General features: G+C 38.4%; 1 long non-coding RNA gene across 1 annotated transcript; it reads right to left on the reverse strand.

The window, feature by feature from the left end:
* Positions 1-11132: 11132 nt before the first annotated feature.
* On the reverse strand, positions 11133-20111 carry LOC130704786 (uncharacterized). The gene is made up of 3 exons (XR_009005266.1): positions 19998-20111; positions 14400-14498; positions 11133-11633 (listed from the first exon to the last, which is right to left on the reverse strand). It is a non-coding gene; the product is annotated as an uncharacterized LOC130704786 (long non-coding RNA).
* Positions 20112-21873: the final 1762 nt, after the last annotated feature.

A 21873-nucleotide genomic window follows, 5' to 3' on the forward strand; every position in this document is an offset into this window, starting at 1 on the left:
AGAAAATCTTGCCATTTGCAACAATATGGATAGACTTGGAGGGTATTATGCTAAGTGAAATAAGTCAGACAAAGACAAATACTGTATAATATCACCTATATGTGGAATCTAAAAAATACAACAAACTAGTGAATATAACAAAAATAGAAACAGATTCACAGATATAGAGAACAAACTAGTGATTCTAGTTTGGGAAGGAGGAGAGGGAAGGAGGGAGGGACAATACAGGGGTAAGACAATATAGGGTAGGGGATTAAGGGATACAAACTATTATGTATAAAATAAACTACAAGGATATTTTGTACAACATAGAGAATATAGCCAATATTCTATAATAAATATAATTGGAGTATAACCTTTAAAAATTGTGAATCACTATATTGAACACCTGTAGCTTATACAATATTGTACATCAACTATACTTCAATTTAAAAGAATAAGTAAAACGTAGACAAGCCCTTCAAACATTTATATGCACTCAGACCAGGAATCTGAAACTCAAGTGCCTTTGAAGTCCAGGTAGATAATAAAAATGATTGAAGCCGGCCAGATATAAGCAGTAAGGAGTGCTGAAAACATGGGGTGATAAGGCACCCCAGAAATTAAACACTACAAGAAGCTGCTACCACCCATCTGACTGAGAGCAAAGGGAGGCAGTGTTACTAGAGCCCCAGAGCCTGGATCTGGGGGTGGGAGCTGGACCTGCAATGAGGGACGCCAGCAGTGCCTGGAACTACAAAGGAGACAAAACCAATGGCTTTTTCTCTCCCACCTCCCTCAACTTCCTCCCATTGGCCAAGCCTTACCAGAAGCCAGTGATTAAGGAAGTCTGAGCAGGTGGGGGCCCTGGGACACAGAGCAGAGCTGGGGAAGGGCACGGGATGGCTGTGACCACACACAGGCCAGTGACCCATACAGTCCAGACTCACTGTAGGATTCTTGATTCCCAGACCCTGCAAGCGCTCCTTGTCCTGCCGCGCGATCAATTTCCCTACCTACATCCCGACACCCAGCCTTGTACTGCCTTTGTTTGCTGCAGATGTCATATCTTAATGACTCCTTGTTCCAATCATAAAACCCTCCTTTGTTTGACCCGCTTCACTCTGCAGAACTCACATGGCTCCAAACCCCAGTTCCACCTTGCCATCTACTCCCAGAAGGCCCTCCTTCTCGGTAAGCCATGCCTACGAGTTTTTCAATCAAGTTTTAAATTGTTGGCCATGGCGACTGTCACAGCTCCATGCTAGTTCTCAGCATGCCGCCAGCAGGCATCGCTCAGAGGCTGACATCTTGGTAATATTCTTAAGTAACTGAAAAAAAATTAATGCTTCCTTTCTCTAACCATGGCATAGTAAGGGAAAAAAACAGTGGCACAATACAATCATTTGCATTTAATGAATAATTTATTTACTTTTGAAACTTGATTAGAATCTGGACTGCAATAAATCTACTAATTACACATGAAAATAAGGCTCATTCACTTCTTCAAAATTGTTCCAAACTGCTTAGCACAATTTCCATCTGAACTTTGACCTTTGATCTTACATTGAATAGCACTGATGGATCCTCCAAGCAAGAAATATCACATTATTTTACATTAATAAACGCAAAACCAAGAAGGAAAATGTGGACATTAAATTTTTTCAAAGTCTATTGAATCAGAAATCAAAAAGCTTATTAACAAGTATTTTCAAATTTCACACATGAAAATGCTACCATCCAATATCTTTTTATAAGGGAAAAAAATGTGTTTTTTTCTTACCTTGAAGAATACAAAATCAATTCCTTCCTAATTGTCCCTTTCATGGGATGTTCACTTCCTAACAACAGCACTCCAAGCATAGCCCACTTCTTCAAACTCCAATTTTATAGCTTTCCAATTTTTAATTACTTTTGGGTTTGTTGAGATAAAAACTGCTTCACAGGTGCACTGCAATTGTGCCTAGTAGAAAAAGAACATGGACAGAATTATCAGACTGCATATGTCATCAACAAAATTCTAGAAGGGCAGATCATTGACAACTGAGAAAAACTGAAACTGAGGCAGTCACCTACAAATTTAAGAAATTAGTATTAAGTGACTTCTTGCATTTATAGGTCTTAGCTGATATTTTTGGAAGCTCACTTTTAGAAGATAATTATTCAATGGCATTCAGATTCCTTAATAAACTCGTGATTATGGTGTTTGGAACTCCAATGGTATAACTACAAATTAAATATAAGTTCCCTTGATATCACACATATTTTAATACATAAGAGTTCAATGAGATAACATAGTAAAAATGCTTCAGTTTGTTCCAATGAAGGCAAATCCACCAAATGTATTGATTTTTCTCCCTGAGTTAGAAGGATGTTAGTCATCCTTCTAGCACTTCTGCAGTCCCTCTGAGGAACAAAGGTTTTCTCGGTGAGAGACCTGTTACATGTCATCGTGTGCCCTACCTGTGGGGAAGACATTGAGCCTGCTCTGAATCATCCAAGAGAGCATTGCTCCAAGTGCATTCTGCAGAACCCTGATGCCTCAGGATGTTAACAGTTATTTTACTTATCCTCATACATGCACACATAAAGGAGTGTAGTCAAATAATTTTGAGAAATGCTGGATCAAATAAAGCTACAATGGATTTTTATTTTCCTGCAGGACTGCTCAGAGAATTTAATATGCTAATGTGTACTATAAGTCTTCACCAACAGAATACAATCAGCTTTGTTACTCATTAAGATCATGTAAACATAGACCTTTTATCACAAAGCAGCTCTTAGGACTAATGTGCTCTGGAAACATACTTTGGCAAATGATGCTCTAAGGCCTTCTTTGCGGAAGATCTGCTCCATAATGCAGGAGAAAGATGCTCACACAAAAATAATGGAAGCCAACCAAGAGACACACCAAGCAAAGGGAAGCATGAGAAGCATGATCAGGCCCGGAAGTAAACAGGGGCACATTAGGAATATTGAATAAGAGTTACCATTTATTTACTCCCTCCTACATGCTCAGTTTTCTGTTATCCTTTTTTTTTAATTGAGGTATAAATTCAGGTGTACAACATAATGATTCAATATTTGTATACACTGCAAAACGATCACCATAATACATCACCATGTGTTACAGAATTTTTTTCCCTCGTGATGAGAACTTTTTAGATCTACCCTCTTAGTGACTTTCAAATACACAATATAGTATTATTAACTATAGTCATAGTCACCGCGCTGTACATTACATCCCCATGACTTGTTTATTTTGTAACTGGGAGTGTGTACTTTTTGACCCCCTTCACCCATCTCGCCCACCCTGTGTGTTATCCTAATCAATACTTTCAACGACACTTTAGTGTAAATCACATCTCCATTTTAAAGATAAGAAAACTAGAGTTTAGAAAGATTAAGTGGATTGCCCAAAATTACACAGCTCTCAGGTGGCACCTGGAAATCAACACTACTGTGTGAATGGACTCCAGTGTGCCTTCTCCTCTGTGCTACACTGCCAGCCGGAAAATCATAGGAGGCAGAATGAAGTAGTAAGTGGTGGTAAAGAAGCAAAAAGAAAGACCACTTGCCGTACAGATGTACTTCCCAGAGTCTGCTGCCCTGAGGAAAAGTTGATTTCTCAAAAACAAATGTAAATTGCTTACGGTGGAGGCTGTTTTCAAGGCTGCCCTTCAGGGCTGTGCCTCACAGTGGCTGCAGGGACGTGAACTGAGGTCACTGAGACCTCTTCATCACAGCCATAGGCTACGCGATACCCTGGTCAGATCCTACCCCAGTCAACCTCACAGGATGCAGCTGGCTGGGATAGTCCAGTGGTGTGCTGAAACTAGCCCTTTCCTGCTCACAGGAGCCTTTTTTTTTTTTTTCCATTTTAAAATTTAGAACTTATTTTAAAAAACAAAAAGTTTAAAGACACACTATTATATTAAACCTAAAAACAAAAATTTTAACCAGCATTACTAAGTATTATTTTTTTAATTTGGTAGACAATTAGTACAAGAAATAGTAGCAACTACTAGGACTTTATTAAAACTTGAACATTTTAATTACTTCCCAGGAGCCAATTTTGTGTATCTCTTCCCAACGCCACGTTCACTGATGCCAGGTTGGTAGCTTGACATTGGCCGTGGCGGGAGTATTTAATTTACACAACGGAAATTGGCAAACACTATATAGGAGGGAATGTGTGGTGGAATTTTTTCCAGAGAGCCAGTTTATTCATATACTGCTGAGTCTTAACCAAAAGGTAGAAGTGGAAGAGATTAAAAAGTGGCAGGATTTCCAGCTAAACAAAATACCATCTTAATTATCCTCCTTAATGTCAATTTGAATATTAATAATCTGTATACATCTGTGCTAATGGAAACCAGTGTCATGTATAATGAGAGATTTGATTTTTTTTCTGCTGTCCTCTAATAAGCTGTACAATGTAGGACAAAGCAGAGAACTACCTGAACGGTAGCCCTCCCTGACCCCATCCCATCCTGGTATCACACTGCCCAGGCCCTGGAGAGTCAGGGTTACTTGTTCTAGCCCTCAGCCCAGTGCAAATGGGACTAGGTCTCACTTCCCTTTCCCACATATATCAATGGAGCCCAAGCTGCAACTCTGGCTCCCCCAAAGCTCAAGAGGAGCAGGAGTGAAGATATAGAGATGCACAGGCTATTTCCAATATTCAAAAGGTCTAACATAAATAACATATTAATTTCTAATAAAACCACACAGCCTAAGTAAATCTTTAAATTTTCACATTTGTTGTTGTTGTTTTGCTTTTGCTTATAACAATTTAATCTGGTCATTGTAGTTATCTCAAACTGTTCCAATCTTCCTAATTGAAAACCAAGTTTGAGAAATTTTTTTAAAGTAGACAATGAGCTAATTATGCCATAAATGGTCTTTGTGTGATAAAGTCTCCTAAACTGAAATGAAAAAGTGAAGAACCATTGAACATATATATTAATATTTGAAAGATAAAAATTGTTCTTTGAGCAAATTAGACTCGCTCAGATGAAGAGATTCCCACCAGACGTTGACAAGCCAGATGATGCATCCCATTTTCCTCCTGGTAATCCTCTTGAACAGAGGCTTTTCATGCTGGAATCCTCAGCTCCTGCCACTACTCAGTGATAGTAAGGGCCCAGAGTCTTAGAAAGGAAACTTTTCACAGAGGAAGACGGAAATGCTACACCTAATAACTCACAGACCACCTGCCCCACACCCTACCATCCCCACTCTCCCCAGTGAACTACTGGAGCCATCCAAGATCTTCCCTGAGGACAGCACGAGGAAAGCTGTAAACCACGCTTAAGGAGTGCTGTCTAAAAGAAAACCAGCCTGAACCCCTGCCCAGCTCTCCCGTACATAAACCATCAACAGATGGAGCCCTCTACTAATTCAACAATCCTCCCAGGCCCGGTTTCAGTGGCCTGTGATCATTGCAGTCTTGATTTCAGGCTCATGCTGAATTCTGACCATTGTTAGGATTAGCTCATTATTGTATTTTGTACGGAAGCATGCAGGAACTATATTTCTACAACCGAATGGTAGGAAAATTAAGTTGAGTTTCGTTAGAGACAATATTTGATGTATTGCCCTTATATTGTCAAGTGTGTGAGAATGGTGCTTTCATTCATTCATTCCATGAATATTAAGACCTGCATGGGTTACAAGAAACATGACATCTGTTCATTCTCTATAAATTCAACCTAACATTGATTTAGGGCTCCATCTCATCAGGCCGTAGGGAAATTCAGTAATAAGTAGGAGTTCCTCAATCCCCAATTTATAGTTCAGGGTCCTATAAATGTTCAAGAGTTTGTGCAATTTCAAAGGAAGAGAAAGCATGAGGGTGGGGGGGTGTATCTCTGGTCATTGCTCATCTCCTTGGCCAAGTTATTAAAATGTGCCTTATTGGGTCCTTCTCTGCTCCCTCTAAACAAAACATGGGGTACAGGAATCATCTGTGAGACTGGAAACCTCCTAAGGCCCATCTGGTCTTACCTCCCTAGAGGGGGCAGCATGCAGCCATCCTTCTCTGGGGTGTTGCCAGGAACACAGCCAAATTCCCTGCTTCTCTGGGAAGCACAGGCCTCTCTCTCCTCAACTCTGGGGAAGTTCCTTTTTACGACAGATAAAATGCTTTTCCCTTCCTATTTCCCTTAAAGCAATAGTCATCGATCTTAGCGATACATCGGAATCACCTGGAGAACTGTAAAAAAAAAAAAAAAAAAATACTAATTCCTGTTTCTCACCTCCAGAGATACTGACCTAAATGGTGCACAGTGTGGCTGGGAGAATGAGTATTTTAAAACTCCCCCGGTGATTGAAAGGTGCAGCCAAGGTTGAGAATTATCCCTTTTCTCATGACTTTCCCATCAAGGGCTCCTCTCCCCTCAGTGGGCTTGGCATTTGGAAGCACAAGCCAGACAGATAAGGGTCTTTTCTTCTTTCCACCCTGAGAGTATGCTACTACCTACCTGCTTAGGCAAAAGGGAAATACAGGGAGTAAAAAATATATATATCATCTTTATATTATATAACCTTGTGAATTATAATATATGCAATGCAGTGTACAAAGACAGTCCTTTCCACAAACCAGTTTGAGTTCTCACTTGAATCAGAGAGGACATTTCTTTTCAAGTATTTTCTATCTTTGTGCATTGAAAGGTCACATCATAATTGCTAAACAACAAGCTTATGAAATATACTATCCAAAATAAGATTTTAGTTCTATAAATCTTTTTTCTAAGTGGTTTTTAAATATTTGTATTTAAATATTTTTATTTATAATGAAAAATGCTCTTCACATAGTTCAAAGGATAAATTATGTGTGTCAGAAATTCTGACCAAGAAAACTCTACTTCAGATATGTATAAAATGGAAAGAATGACTTAATAACTTGGTGTTGCAAGGTTAAAATTCTCTGTAATTTGAAACATAGGAAATTGCGATTCTTCAGTCACAAGACATGTCGGGCAAACACTAATTTCTGGGGAGTTGCTTTATTAAATATTTTCTTTCATTTTAATCTATGACATGGTTACCTATAACTCTATGAAATTTGAGGGCGTAAGAACTCAGCAGCAGAGCTATTGTTCACTTATCTGCAGTTTTGAACATTAAACATGATTTCCAATTTGTATATGCCATCCTTTATATTGTTAAGTTTTCAGTTCTTTAGCTTTATTTAACTGAATTTTAATTTAATTTATATAATTGAAAAATAATATTGTAAGACATTTAAAGTGAATGGTTGATATACATTGTCGAAGAATTCCCCCCATCGAGTTAATTAACATATCCATCACCTCACATATTTGCCTTTTTCCGTGTGTGTGAGAACATTTACATTCTACTCTCTTAGCAAATTTCAGTTATAAAATACAGTGTTCTCAGCTATAGTCAGCATGTTATACGTTAGATCCTCAGACCTTACTCCTCTTCTAACTGACAGTTTGCAGCCTTTAACCAACCTCTCCCTATTTGCTCCACCCCTACAGCCTCTGGAAACCACTTTCTACTCTGTTTCTGAGTTTGACTTTGTTAGATTCCAAGTATAAGTGATACTATGCAGTTATCTGTCTGGTTTATTTCACTTAGCATAATGCCCTCCAGGTTCATCCATGTTGTTGCAAATGACTGGACTTCCTTCTTTATAAGGCTGAATAATATTCCATTGCATATATTCCACATTTTTCTTGACCCATTCATCCATTGATGGATACTTTAGGTTGTTTTGATGTCTTGGCTATTGTGAATAATGCTGCAATGAACATAAGAGTACAGATACTCTTCAAGATAATGGTTTCATTTCCTTTGGATATAAACTCAGAGATGGAATTGCTGGATTGTAGGGTAGTTTTACTTTTAATTTCTTGAGGAACCTCCATACTGTTTACCATAGTGTCTCTACTAGTTTACATTCCCACTAACAGCATACAAGTGTTCTCTTTTCTCTACATCCTCACTAACACTTATCTCCTATCTTTTTTATAACAGACATCCTAACAGGAATGAGGTGATAGCTCATTATGGTTTTGATTTGCCTTTCCCTGATGATTAGTGATGTTGAGCATTTTTTCATGTACCTATTGGCCATTTGTATGTCTTCTTTGGAAAAATGTCTATTCCAGAATTTTGTCCATTTTTTAATTGGGTTATTTAGTTTTTTGCTATTGAAGTATTCCATGGTCTCAACCTCTTCAGCATGACTGAGTATCCACAATGGCTTGCTGACCTATACATATGCACCTTGATTTCCTGAGTCATACATTCAATCAGCTCTCTATATTCCTTCATAATTCCCCACTCCTTAAGTGTGGGCTGTGTAAAGGGTCTTCTCTCCAAGGAATGTAGTATGGAAAGGAAGGAAAGTGTAGTTTAATACTGGAGAAACCTGGTGAACACTATTGCAAGCCATGTGATCAAGGTCAACATTAACACAGATAAGTCATATAGACAGCCTTGATTCAATGTGATGAAAACGGCCTTCTTCCCAAAACACATAACCCCAGTCGACATGAAAAAAAATCAGACAAATCCCAATTTAGGGACATTCTACAAAACACCTGACCAATGCTTCTCAAAACTGTCAAAGCCAAAGCCATCAAAAACAAGAAAAGTCTTAGACACTGTCACAGTCCAGAGGAGCCTGAGGAGATGTGACAGCTAAACGCAGTGTGGTGCCCTGGATGGGATCCTGGACCAGAAAAAGGGCGGTGGGTAGAGACTAAAGAAATCTAAATAAAATGTAGACTTTGGTTAATAATAATATATCAATTTTGGCAAACACACCATATGAATACAAAACGTTAATAGTAAGGGAAGCGGGGCATGGGTTGTATAAGAACATTGTGTACTTAACTTTGTAATTTTTCTCTAAGTTTAATACTGTCCTAAAACTAAAAGTTGGTTAAAAACAAAAACAAAAAAGCAAAGGGCACAAAACCTCCATGTATGAGTAAATACATTCGACGTACTTGTATGGGTTCAGATGGAGAGCAACGTTTTTATTTATTAAATAACATATGCAAACAGTAAAAAAACACTTTTTTTTCAAATATTACCAGAACTTTAAAAATGAAAACTAAAAATAGAAAGTAAACAAATTAAAACCCTGTAGTAAAGAATTGAGACACCAAAAAGGTTTTTTTTTTTTTTAACATCTTTATTGGAGTATAATTGCTTTACAATGGTGTGTTAGTTTCTGCTTTATAACAAAGTGAATCAGCTATACATATACATATATCCCCATATCTCCTCCCTCTTGCGTCTCCCTCCCACCATCCCTATCCCACCCCTCTATAGATGGTCACAAAGCACCGAGCTGATCTCCCTGTGCTATGCAGCTGCTTCCCACTAGCTATCTATTTTACATTTGGTAGTATATATAAGTCCATGCCACTCTCTCACCTTGTCCCAGCTTACCCTTCCCCCTCCCTCTGTCCTCAAGTCCATCTCTACATCTGCGTCTTTATTCCTGTCCTGCCCCTAGGTTCTTCTGAACCTTTTTTTTTTTTTTTTAGATTCTATATATATGTGTTAGCATATGGTATTTGTTTTTCTCTTTCTGACTTACTTCACTCTGTATGACAGTCTCTAGGTCCATCCACCTCACTACAGATAACTCAAATTCGTTTCTTTTTATGGCTGAGTAATATTCCATTGTATATATGTCCCACATCTTCTTTATCCATTCATCTGTCGATGGACACTTAGGTTGCTTCCATGTCCTGGCTATTGTAAATAGAGCTGCAATGAACATCGTGGTACATGACTCTTTTTGAATTATGGTTTTCTCAGGGTATATGCCCAGTAGTGGGATTGCTGAGTCGTATGGTAGTTCTATTTTTAGTTGAAAAGGTTGTTTTTTAAAAAAATAAGTTTTTATCCATAGAAAGTACTTTATGCTATTTTAGAAAATTTGTGAAGTGTAGTAATGCATAAGAAAAAGGTCACCTGTTCTCTCAATTAAAAAGTGAGAAAAAAAACCAATGATACTCATGAGAATGAACTTCTAACACAATAAATTATTTTTAGTTTTTTCTCTAAAAAATAAGGTTTTTCCATAATAGAATGATGTTATTTTAGAAAAAAAATGTAAATGCAAAAATGTAGAAGAAAAAACATCACCTAAATTCAGAAGAAACCCGATTCTTTTATTGTAAAAATTACTTTGTAATGTTTGATTCCTGATTGGAAAATACATGCAGAAAATACTGAAAAGTATACAGTATGAAGAATAGGGACTTCCCTGGTGGCACAGTGATTAAGAATCCACCTGCCAATGCAGGGGACACGGGTTCGAGCCCTGGTCCGGCAAGATCCCACATGCCACGGAGCAGCTAAGCCCGTGCGCCACAACTACTGAGCCTGTGCTCTAGAGCCCGTGCTCTGCAACAAAAGAAGCTACCACATTGAGAAGCCTGCGCACCATGACGACGAGTAGCTCCCGCTCGCTGCAACTAGAGAAAGCCCACGCACAGCAACGAAGACCCAACACAGCCAAAAATTAATTAATTAATTAAAATAAATAAATAAAATAAAATAAATCCAGGACTTTAAAAAAAAAAAAGAATAAAATGACTGATATTCTCATGAGCTTCTGAGAAGCTTCCTTTTCCCCTGTATTTGAGTGTACATGTGTTAGAATGTGTGTCATGTGTGCCAAACTACGCACATATACATTGTGATGTAGGAAAATGTATATGATCAAATGTTAGGGAAAGAAAGCACAATGCAATAGTGTATTTACAGTCAAAATCTCAACTAAACAGATGAGGTTATATATCTTGAAATTATATTGACTACTTTGTACTATGCTTGATTTACTTAATTTTAAATGCTTCCACTTATACATGTCATCAAATGTTACTCATCATAAAAAAAAAAGTTAAAGGGGGCTCTTCCTGAAGTATGGAGGATTGAAAATAAAATGGCACCTCTATCCCTCCATTCTAATCTTTGGTCGCCAGGGCAGGGCATCCTCAGAGTCCAGACATCTCTCTCCTCAACTGGTAAAAGGCTGAGGGGTTGGGTTGAACCCCAAGGCATGAACCACAACAGCAATCTCCCCTGACATGAGCACTCAGTCCTTTTCTAGGGTTCCTTCTCCTTCCTCACAGTACATCAGAGACGGGCAAACTCTCTAAGCTCCACACGTGTCATAATGGAAGCTGGTTTTTCATTGGTACATTGACTTCTAAGACCCACTCAGAAAAATAGGAGTTTGATTAATATTATTAGCTCAACTGTTTTATTTTACTTAGGGAGGCAAAGTTTAAATAATACTAGGACTCAAAATATTTTATGTGACCAGGTTATGATAAGCAGTACAAAATTATCTCCGACTCACTTTTTTCAAAACAGCACATTCTAAACCAAGCAAATTCAGTGTGACTTTTAATTTTTATCCTGAGAAAAAAAGATAAGTCATCTTTTTTAGAAAATTCCCCCTATGTTACAATTTTCCAGGAGTCCCTTCCTTTGCTTGTGTTGTATCATGAGTATCTCAGTTCTGAATGGATTGCCTTATATGTTCCAGAAATTCCTCAACATTTCTTCTCTGACATTTCTTCTCTTCCTATGGTCATTCCTGTGATAGGTTTGTTCCAGTCATATATTTTTTCTGTCATTTCAAAGGTAATCTGGGGAGAGAAGAGGTCGGTGCTGATGCCATCTGCTGATTTGGGAGTAGTTGCTCTTTATTTAGAGAGAACTCTGGCAGCAGTGAACAGAATGAATGTAAGACTGAAGACCAGGAAACAGAGGCTACTGTGGTCATCAAGATTAGAAATGGTGGAAGCCAGAATCAGACCCACATCAGTGCGATGGAAAGGAGGGAATATATTGATCCCTTTTTTTTTTTTTTTTGAGGAAATTTACTGTGTTGGTGGGAAGACAAAACACAACCTGACTTTCTCAGGCTTTATCAGCCTATTATAGGTCATATAAAGAACATGCAAAGAGTAACATCTCAAATTTCACTAGCTTCCCCACCTGTTAAAACAGGACCCCAGCCCTGGATAAGGTACCTGTTTGTTATTTAAGAGGTTGCCTGTTGGACTCCACTGCTCCAATGAACACCTCCAGGGATAAAGTCCTCAAAGAACCACACAGTGGTTTGAAATAACGCCCAAGCTATAATCAAGCTGAAGCCCTTGACAACTAAACCTTTCTTATTGGGTCAAGCTCAGTATCTCCTTTTTCTTCAGATGAGGTCTCACCCAAAAGAACTTCAGTTCTCATGTAAATAGACCTCTGGTATAATCATATCCACCCCCCAGTCTCCATGGGATTTACATGGACACAACTGAATCCCATTTGAATTCAAACTGTGACCTCCCTGCTCACCACCCCAATGATACCCCAAATAAACATTTAAAATAATAAAGTAGCAATTTGTGAAATTCTAAAAGTATAATAGAGACAACAATTAATATACGTATTCACAGATAAGAAGATTACTATAGTTAAGGAGAAACTGTCTGACAAATGAGAATCATAATGGATCCTTGAAGGTCTTTGAGTGGCTAGAGACCCAGAGTGGTTAAAAGCAGGAGGAGTTCCAGGAAAATTGATCAGCAGGAAGAAAGCTGTAGCGGCAGGGCTATGTTCACACATCTAATGAATATGTGCAGGCACTATGCCAAAACTTGGGGATAGATGGATGATTAAGGTAGGGCTCTGCCCTCTGGTAGCTTAAAGCCTAGCTTAGATTAAAAGGTCTATACATAGTCTTTACAACTGTTAAATGCAGCAAAGGCTGTACTCGCCACATTTAACAGAGTGTTAATATTCAAACAGAGGAGGAAGTGACAGAAAGCTTTAAGGAGGAGGTGATATTAGAGTTGGACCTAGAAGAATGGGTAGCATTATTGCAGGTACAAATAGGAAAAAGGGAATCCCAAGCAGAGGAAACAGCACAAGCAAATATATAGGGTGTGTTCCAGAAATTATACCTATTGCTTAGCTGGACAAGGAACATGGTAGGAGATAGGACAAGAGCATTAGGACAGGCTCAGGCTGTGGAAAAACTTGAATACGAGGACTGTGGGCATGCCCTTTAGAAAGTGACTTTTTGTATATTACATGGAGTTATTCTGGAAAAGAAACAAAAATCTACTCATTCCTAAGGGATTTTTGTTCACAGGTATTGTATTATTATATACAATATACAAGTTTACATATATAGAAAACCTTACAGAAATACAAATTTCTGGAGTATTGTCAGGAGTGAATTCTATTTTAAGTTATTAGCAAACGTTACGCTAATCTAGCATCCCAACAGTAGTCACCCCCCCACTAGTTGAGAAGCACTAAAGAAGCTAACAGCCACATAAAATAAAAGTGTAAAAGAAGTAACAGGGGCTTCCCTGGTGGCGCAGTGGTTGAGAATCTGCCTGCCAATGCAGGGGACACGGGTTCGAGCCCTGGTCTGGGAAGATTCCACATGCTGCGGAGCGACTAAGCCCGTGAGCCACAATTGCTGAGCCTGCGCATCTGGAGTCTGTGCTCCGCAACGGGAGAGGCCACGATAGTGAGAGGCCCGCGCACCGCGATGAAGAGTGGTCCCCACTTGCCGCAACTAGAGAAAGCCCTCGCACAGAAACGAAGACCCAACACAGCCATAAATAAATAAATAAATAAGTAAGTAAGTAAGTAAGTAAGTAAGTAAGTAAGTAACAAAGCCAGCCTGGTGTTGATGCTTGTATTAGACAGGGTCCAGTCAGGAAACAAATAGACTAGCTATTTTAGTGAAGAAAATTTTACATAAAGAATAGTTAACCAGGCATTGGAGAATTAGAAATGCCAGAGGGACACCACTGAGGTAAAACAGAGATGTAAGTGCAAGGAGCAGCGGCCACCCCTAGGGCAGGGGGACAAAGGGAGGAGGCTGGAAGTATCACAGTATTACAACCCAGAAGCTTGAAGGAGGGACCCCACAGAGCTGGCACCCAGACCTCTGAGGACGGGGTGCTGTCTGGCTGAGCCAGAATCTCTGAGGGGGGTGCGCTGAGGCTGCTTTTGAAGGACCCACTATTACTAGAATCAACTGTCACTGCCAGTGTGAAGAACCATTGCTGTGGTGACACTGACAGGAGCATGAAGAAGCAAGTCCCGACTTCCGGTCTCTTTTAGACAATGTGTAACACTGATCCAGCTGGCAAAGGAGAAGTTAGCAGGGACTGAGCCCCAGCATTGCAAGGAGAGCACAGAAGAGCGGTTAAAGCCCAGTGATCATAAAGCAGCCCGGCGTTATCCCACATCTTTAGAGGAACCTAATATGCTTAATCTTGCTTCCCCTGCTTGTAGAAAGTTTCCAATGCAATTATATTATTTCACCAAAACGTGCATTTCCCCATGCAAAAACAGCACAAGAAAGGAATTAAAGGACAATTAATTAACCTTACCAGAAATAGAAGAGGGTCCTATTTCGGTTATGAAGGGCAACACCATGTTTTCATCTTTAACATCTGCCTTCGATTTTTCAGTTTAACTCTGTGTCTAGGCTTAGGAAGAACCCAATAATTTAGATTTTCATTAGCATTTGGTTGTTTACGACAATTGGCTTTCAAGCTACCAAAAAAATGTCCTTGGTTCTCAAGAATCAGCCCCCTCCCCAATTAATCTGACAGTCAGGGAGAACTTTGTTCTACCAGGAATGTTCTTTTTCCCACTGAGACACTGAGCACAGCCTAAGAAATGACAGAAGACAGCTAAGGCTCAAAAGATAAATCTTTACCAGCTAATCAATAATAATTGGCTCACTCAGAAATTATCTCTCAACCCAGGATATTACGTTGATTATTATAAATATCTGCAACTTTCCCACCATCTCTCCTCTCAATTCATCCATCTGTCTAAATTCTGTTGGGTTCATGAATTTTTATTTTAACGATACATGTACTAAGGACTTTTAAACAATCAGAAGCACATAAATTAACATGAATTTGTTTCAAACAGAAACATTGCCTTTTTACCAGCCTTCTTTATTAATTCCTGACTAGTTCAAGTTAACAACATTTATGCAAAATACACCTATAGTTCTTTGCACACGTCAAAAAAAATGGGGGGAAGAAAGCATTAAATTAGCATGCCTAAGTATCTAATATCCAGCCCCACAGAAATGAATAGAAGCAGTTGGAAAATGAGAAGAAAGCAATAACTAAGACATGCAACTCTGAACATTCTCTGTGCTCATTCTCAATCAAAGCTAATAGAAGTAAATACCACACCATACTTTAGCCCCAGTTAAAGGATGAACCTGCTTTCTTGGGACCTAAACAGTGCTACGGGTGAGTTCCTCCAAACCTTCAAAGAATAGGCAACTCCTACACTCTATACTAATCTAGAGCATGGAATAATATTTTTTTGAAGCTGTTTAAGATAGAATTTAAAAATGTAAAACTATAGTCCAATCTTATTCATGAATATAAATGCAATTATCCTAAATAAAATGTAAGGAGCTGAATTCAACATTATTATACTAAAAGAGGGGGGGAAAAAACCCACCATGATGAAATGGGATACATCTCATGCAGAAAATAATCCAATATGAGAAATCTGGATTAATTAATATAATTTATTAATATAATTAATTAATTATATTGTAATTAATATAATTAATTAATATAATTTATTATAACAATAGGCCACATGATCATCTCTAGTGCCCAGAATATGTTTAATATAATTCAACAACAACTTTCAATAAAATGCTTAGTGTACTTGAACCAGGAAACCACTTCATTAGCCTGATAAAGACTTCTATTTCAATCAAACAGCTAATATTAAAAAAGCTGGTGAAATATTACTGGTATTCGTAAAGAGTCAGGAATAAGAACAAAATTAATACCATCATATATTTAACATATGAGGAATTAATATTGTAAAGAAAGAGAGAAAATTACTATTATACTTCAAATGATTGTCTACTTAGAGGATAATCAACTAGAAAAATTAAAAATTAATTAATTAATTAATTAAGAAAAGGATGAACCTGCTTTCATCTCACTGTTAGAGAGACAGTGGCTTCTTTTTTCTGATTCACTCTTGGCATGAAAATATCTGACTGCATTTTACCTCTTTACCTTCTCAAGAACTTAAATAAAATGCTCCATCAGCTGAGGCCTCTTTGTGTTATAACATACTCTTTAAGAAATTATTTAATAAACTCTCTGAAAATCTTGATTTACATTTGAAGAAAGGAACTAAGCCATAGGAAAATCTGTTACTGGTAATCACTGGCCAGCTATTGTGAATGAGATGTGGTCTAACCATCATCTGTCATTGTTTTATACCGGCTCTGAGCCTCCACCACAGCTGTCCTCTAGCTCACAGGATGAGCCTTTGCCCTTTCTGTAGATAGAAATCTGCTTCCTTATTATGCTGATTCAGAGGGCTTATTAAATATGACTTATGGCTCTACTCACATCATAGGCTACACAGTAAGTATAACTTTCATTCTGCCATTAAGAATAGGCAGAAATTTTAATTCAACAAATATTATTGAATATCTATTTTTTGTAGAGACTTATGAGGATGCCATAGGGTGTTGCAAAGGGAAATAAGACTTGCTGCCTGACCTCAAAAGCTTGGCTAAGGAGACACACACGTGCAGGGCTCCCCTGGTGGCCCAGTGGTTAAGAATCGGCCTGCCAACGCAGGGGACACGGGTTCAAGCCCTGGTCCGGGAAGATCCCACATGCCACGGAGCAGCTAAGCCCGTGCGCCACAACTACTGAGCCTGAGCTCTAGAACCCGCGTGCCACAACTACTGAGCTTGTGTGCCACAACTACTGAAGCCCGCAGGCCTAGAGCCCGTGCTCTGCAACGAGAAGCCACCGCAATGAGAAGCCCGCGCACCGCAACAAAGAGTAGCCCCCGCTCGCCGCAACTAGAGAAAGTCCTCACACAGCAACAGAGACCCAACACAGTCAAAAATAAATAAATAAAATAAATAAATTTATAAAAACAAATTAAAAATAAAATAAAATCCCAGCAAAAATTCCATCTATACATTACTAATAAAGAAGGGAGCACAAAGCCAGCGGATGACATTCATTCATGTGGAGGAGACACTTATGCCTAGCTTTAAAGCATGGGTAGAAAGTAGAGAAGAAGTAATAAAGTAGGGAAATTGAGTAGAGAGGAAGGGATTCAAAACAGAGGGAACCACATGGGCAGTGTAGCAAGAACACACTGGCAAGTTCAAGGAAGCATTGCTAGTTCAGCTGAGCACAAGATGCATGAAGAGACAGAAAGGAAAGGAAGGACAGAACTTCAACATACAGGAGCTCTCATGCAGTCCTAACAGCACAAGTTCCTGAGCCTTGGTTCCCTTGTTTCTTAAATGAAGACAGTAATATTTACCAAATTAGATTTTCTTAAGGGTTAAAGGAAGCAACGTATATGAAAACACTCTATAGTAGCTTTATAAGATATAATGTATGATTATGATTAATCCACAGAGGACTTAAAAGTTATGCAATGACAAAGATTGAAAACTCATGTCCCATTGACTGGGTTTTTTTCCTTGGCAGGCAGATGGTTTCTAAAATCAGAGCATTTCAAATAAAAATCCGTATTTTCAGCTTCAATTGAATAATACCAGTATCTGATCTGCTGGCCTCACATACGCATATGGCAATGATGAGCTAAGCTAAGAAGCAGCTGGTCCTTAGAGAGATGATGCACTCTCCAGTCTGCAACACAACATCCACTCCCTATTGTCTTAACCCAGACCACTTCATTAACATCATTGCCCCACCATGGGGTTTGCTGAACTCTGTGCTAAGTGGTCACCAACTTAGCAATGGTTCTATCTGCCTAGCCATCATCAGAGACATCATGACAACTCCAGCCACATCCTAAGACACGGATAACCAGCCTAGCAGTGTATTGGGAGCTCCCTCCTCACTAGTGGTTGCGGTTTGGTGGGTCTATAATTTGCTTAAATCTGAGTAGCCAAATACTGCTGGAGATTCACGCAACTGTGCTGATTGAACTCACTTCAGATTTCTGCCCACAAATCTCAAACTGGCTTGAAATTGCCAAAAGTTCTACTGCATTTTCCTAGTAATTCACTCTTCTTCTCTCTAAGATCTTTATATCTACCCTCATCTTTCTTTAAATCACCAACCCACCGCTAACCACACCTCGTAATCATCCTCACAACATCACCAGTCTTTCTGCACGGGTTTGACTCTCCTCTGTGTTAGAATAGAAGTGACCCTGCTCCTAAATCCAACCCCACCTCTAAGACACAATCTCAACCCCTCCAACCTGCATCTATTCAAAGCAAAAGTTCTTCAAAGAAGCTTCTCCACCTTCTAAACCTCCCATTTTTCCCTCAACCTACTCCGACTAGGAAATATGGCTTTTGTCTCCATCATCCCAATGAAATGACTTCAATTAACAACTATCCTGATGATTTCACCTTGTCAAATTCAATGTTGAATTCCTAGTATTCAAATGACCTGACTTCTCAGCAAGAGTTTACAGAATTGACCACTCCTTTTCTAGGCTTCTCTGATGCCTCATGGATCTTCTATTCTTCTCATTCATTGGCCACTCTTTCTCATTCTCTTTTGCTGGACTCCTGGACCCCAAAATGGTGGAGGACCCCAGGGCTTGGTTCTCAGGCTCTTTCTCTATATATACTTTCTCCTTTAGTTTCATGGATTCAGATATCATTTATATGCTAATGATCCTCAAATTTATATCACCCTCTCCAGATCTCTCTCCTGACCTCCAGACCCACGTATTCATCTGCCTGCCCAACATATCCATTTGGATGCCTAATAAGTATCTAAAACTTACCACAGATAAAACAGAAAAGTTGACTCTCCCACATGAAAATATAGACACAGACCGAGATCTAGAGCCAAATACAGATACAAATACAGATACAGGTAAAGAAATAGATGTAGATAAAGCTATAGCTACATACATATTGCCGTTACCAAGCCTTCCCCATTCATTTATTAAGCAAATATTTATTGAGCGCCTACCATCTTTTTCAGGCATGTTCTAGGTACCTGAGGTACAAAATAAGGAGAGCTTACGCTTTAGTAAATGGTACCAACATTCACCCAGTTGATAAGGCCAAAAACCAGGATGCATCCTTGATTCTTCTTTTTCTCTCGCACTCAGTGCCCTTGTCAGCTCTAATCCCAAAACAGCCCAAATCCAACCACATCCCACCAACTCCCTTGCCACCACCTAAATCCAAGCCATCACACTCTGCTATCTGATTTCCATCGTTAAGTGGTCTTCCTGACTTCACTCTTCCCCTTACTCTCCATCCACTACACAGAAGCACCAGCAACCTTTCTAAACCAGATCATATTGCTTCCAAAGGTCTAAGCCTCCAAAAGTCTTGCATCACTTCTAAGAGAAAATACAAACTCTTGACCCTGTCCACAGAGCTCTGTATGATCTGACCTCTGCTTCCTCAGATGAGGAAACTTAAAAAGAGATTAAGAAACTGACTGCATTGCTAGTAAATTGTAGAGCTAGGCAGTTTGACCCTAAAGCCAATGCTCTTTATTTTACACTATATTGTCTCCCTGAGTACCTTTTGCTTATCGGTCTGCATCTGCCCCATGTAAAAAGTCCATTATGTGTGACCACTTACCTTGAATGGCCTTCTATTGTGGTGCCTTGTTCCCTCTGGCCCTGAACTTTGTCCTTTTGGAGCACAGCCCTCACCCCTAGCTCCAGTTTCAGCCAGCTTTCTTTTCCCAAGGCTGCATCTGGCTCTGGTATCTTTCACAGCTAACTCAGATGGACCTCAATCTTAGCCTCAGAGACTCAGATACCAACCCATCAGGTACTAATAATCACTGCATTCTAGAAACTTCAGCTTCTAGTGTTGATGACTGATTCTTTCTGTATCTTTCATTTAGATTCCAAAGAGAAGAATCTGATAGACCCAGTTCAACTTTTTCTACCAGTTCAATACAGAGGTTGCTAACCAGCTATGAAGTGGCTCTTGGATCAGATACCTTGAAGTCCTCTGCATCCAGCCAACAGAAGGAGAAAAGAGAGTGTGGAGAATTCACATGCACTTCATCAGTCTTGGCCCAGAAGTAACATACATCAGTTCCAGTGGCAAGAACCAGTCACGTGGAAATATATAGACGCAAGAAAGGCTGGGAAATGTAGTCCCTGGATGAATAACAATAGCCCAGAGTCAATTCTATACTATGAATGAGAAGGATAACTTTGGGTAAAGAGCTGGTTATATCTGTCATACCCTACTGTTAGACATTTAGGTTTTTTCCCAGTTTCTATATTCATAGATAAAAATAAATAAGAATTCTATAAATATAACTCCTTTACTATTTTTATTCAAGTCAACTTATGTATGCCAAAATGATCTGAGGAATAAGACCAAAGTTATTTTATGCATTTGTGATCTTACTACAGTGATTATTAAAAATTTGAACAGTTCCCATTAATGACTTTATTTCATAACTTAATAACTTCAGTCATAATTTGTTTTTCATGGAGCTAATTCTCATTTAGTAATCCAGAAGTTGCCCTTAAATAAACCACTTTAATTATCAAATAGTAAATGGTAGATAGGATTTGCCATTCCGCGGAAACAGCAATTTCAGAGACTATTTGACCCACTGATACTAGTCAAATTTATCAATCTGATATTTGTTAAAGACCTATGAGAAACCTGTCACATGGCAAATGTTTATTTTTTAAGTTATTTTTATTATACAATGTATAATAATTATAATACTTAAAAAGCAAAAAAATAAAAATTTACTTTATTTGCCATTGTTCTTTTGGTCATTTATACCCATGTGCTGATTATAATGATAGTAGAAGAATTCTGATCATATTAAATTCCAATAAATAATTTTAAGACTTTGCGATAGTGGGACTTTATTAAGGTAAATATTTGTATTCTTAAAGGCATTTTTCGAAATAACAAGGAGACCATGTATCTAACTGTAGTAACTCTGATCTTAAAGTCATATTAAGTCTTCTGACTAGAAACTGTTTTAAGTTTTATGTTATGGAAGGGATAATACCAGTTCTTCAAAATCACTTTGCATTTAATTATGCTAGTTGTCAAAGGAAGCAGGTACAAGCACTTAATCTTTAAACTTGACCATGCATTTAAATTCATGCACTGCCTAACCCAGAAACTACTACTAGTGTTTCCTTTAGAAAATAGACTGCTCTAGCTCTTTATTCCAAAGGAAGTGAAAATTATTTCTGGCTTACTTAACAAATGCAATCAGAGTATTTCAGGCTGAACAACCTGATTCAGATACATGATCTGCAATCTATGTAGAGATGTACCAATCATCTTTGATATTCAGCCAAAAATCTGCTTGTTGGCTTCAGCTCTGGCTGCAGGCTTTGGAAGTCTGAAGAGCCAAATGCCCACTTGAGCATCATTTCAATTATCCCTGAATTTGTGCCTGGTCAATGATCACAAGATGACATAGGTTAATATATCTAATCATCATGACAACATCAGTAATAGCTACAAGGCATGTCATTCTGATTTATCATTATTATCTGTATATTTACTTTCAAGTATAGATAAGCTTTTTAGATATAAATCAAAGTGAAAATATCTTGTATGATTTATGTTTTGAAATTCAACCTAGTTGAATCAAAAATGTATATTGCTGTAAAAATAAAATCCTGCAATAATTAATGAAAATTGAGTAGGCTGTTAATTTTATGCATAAAAATCATTAAAACTGTTCAAATATCAAAATTGATAAGGAAATTGATTTATAGTTAATGTAAATATCAAGAAAGTATATTAACTAAATAATTTAGTAAGAATATGATATCTTTTCTGAGCTAACAACTATTCATAAAACTTAAATAATAATGAATGCCTGA

Source organism: Balaenoptera acutorostrata, chromosome 14 (assembly GCF_949987535.1).
Source record: "Balaenoptera acutorostrata chromosome 14, mBalAcu1.1, whole genome shotgun sequence".
Taxonomy (NCBI): domain Eukaryota; kingdom Metazoa; phylum Chordata; class Mammalia; order Artiodactyla; family Balaenopteridae; genus Balaenoptera; species Balaenoptera acutorostrata.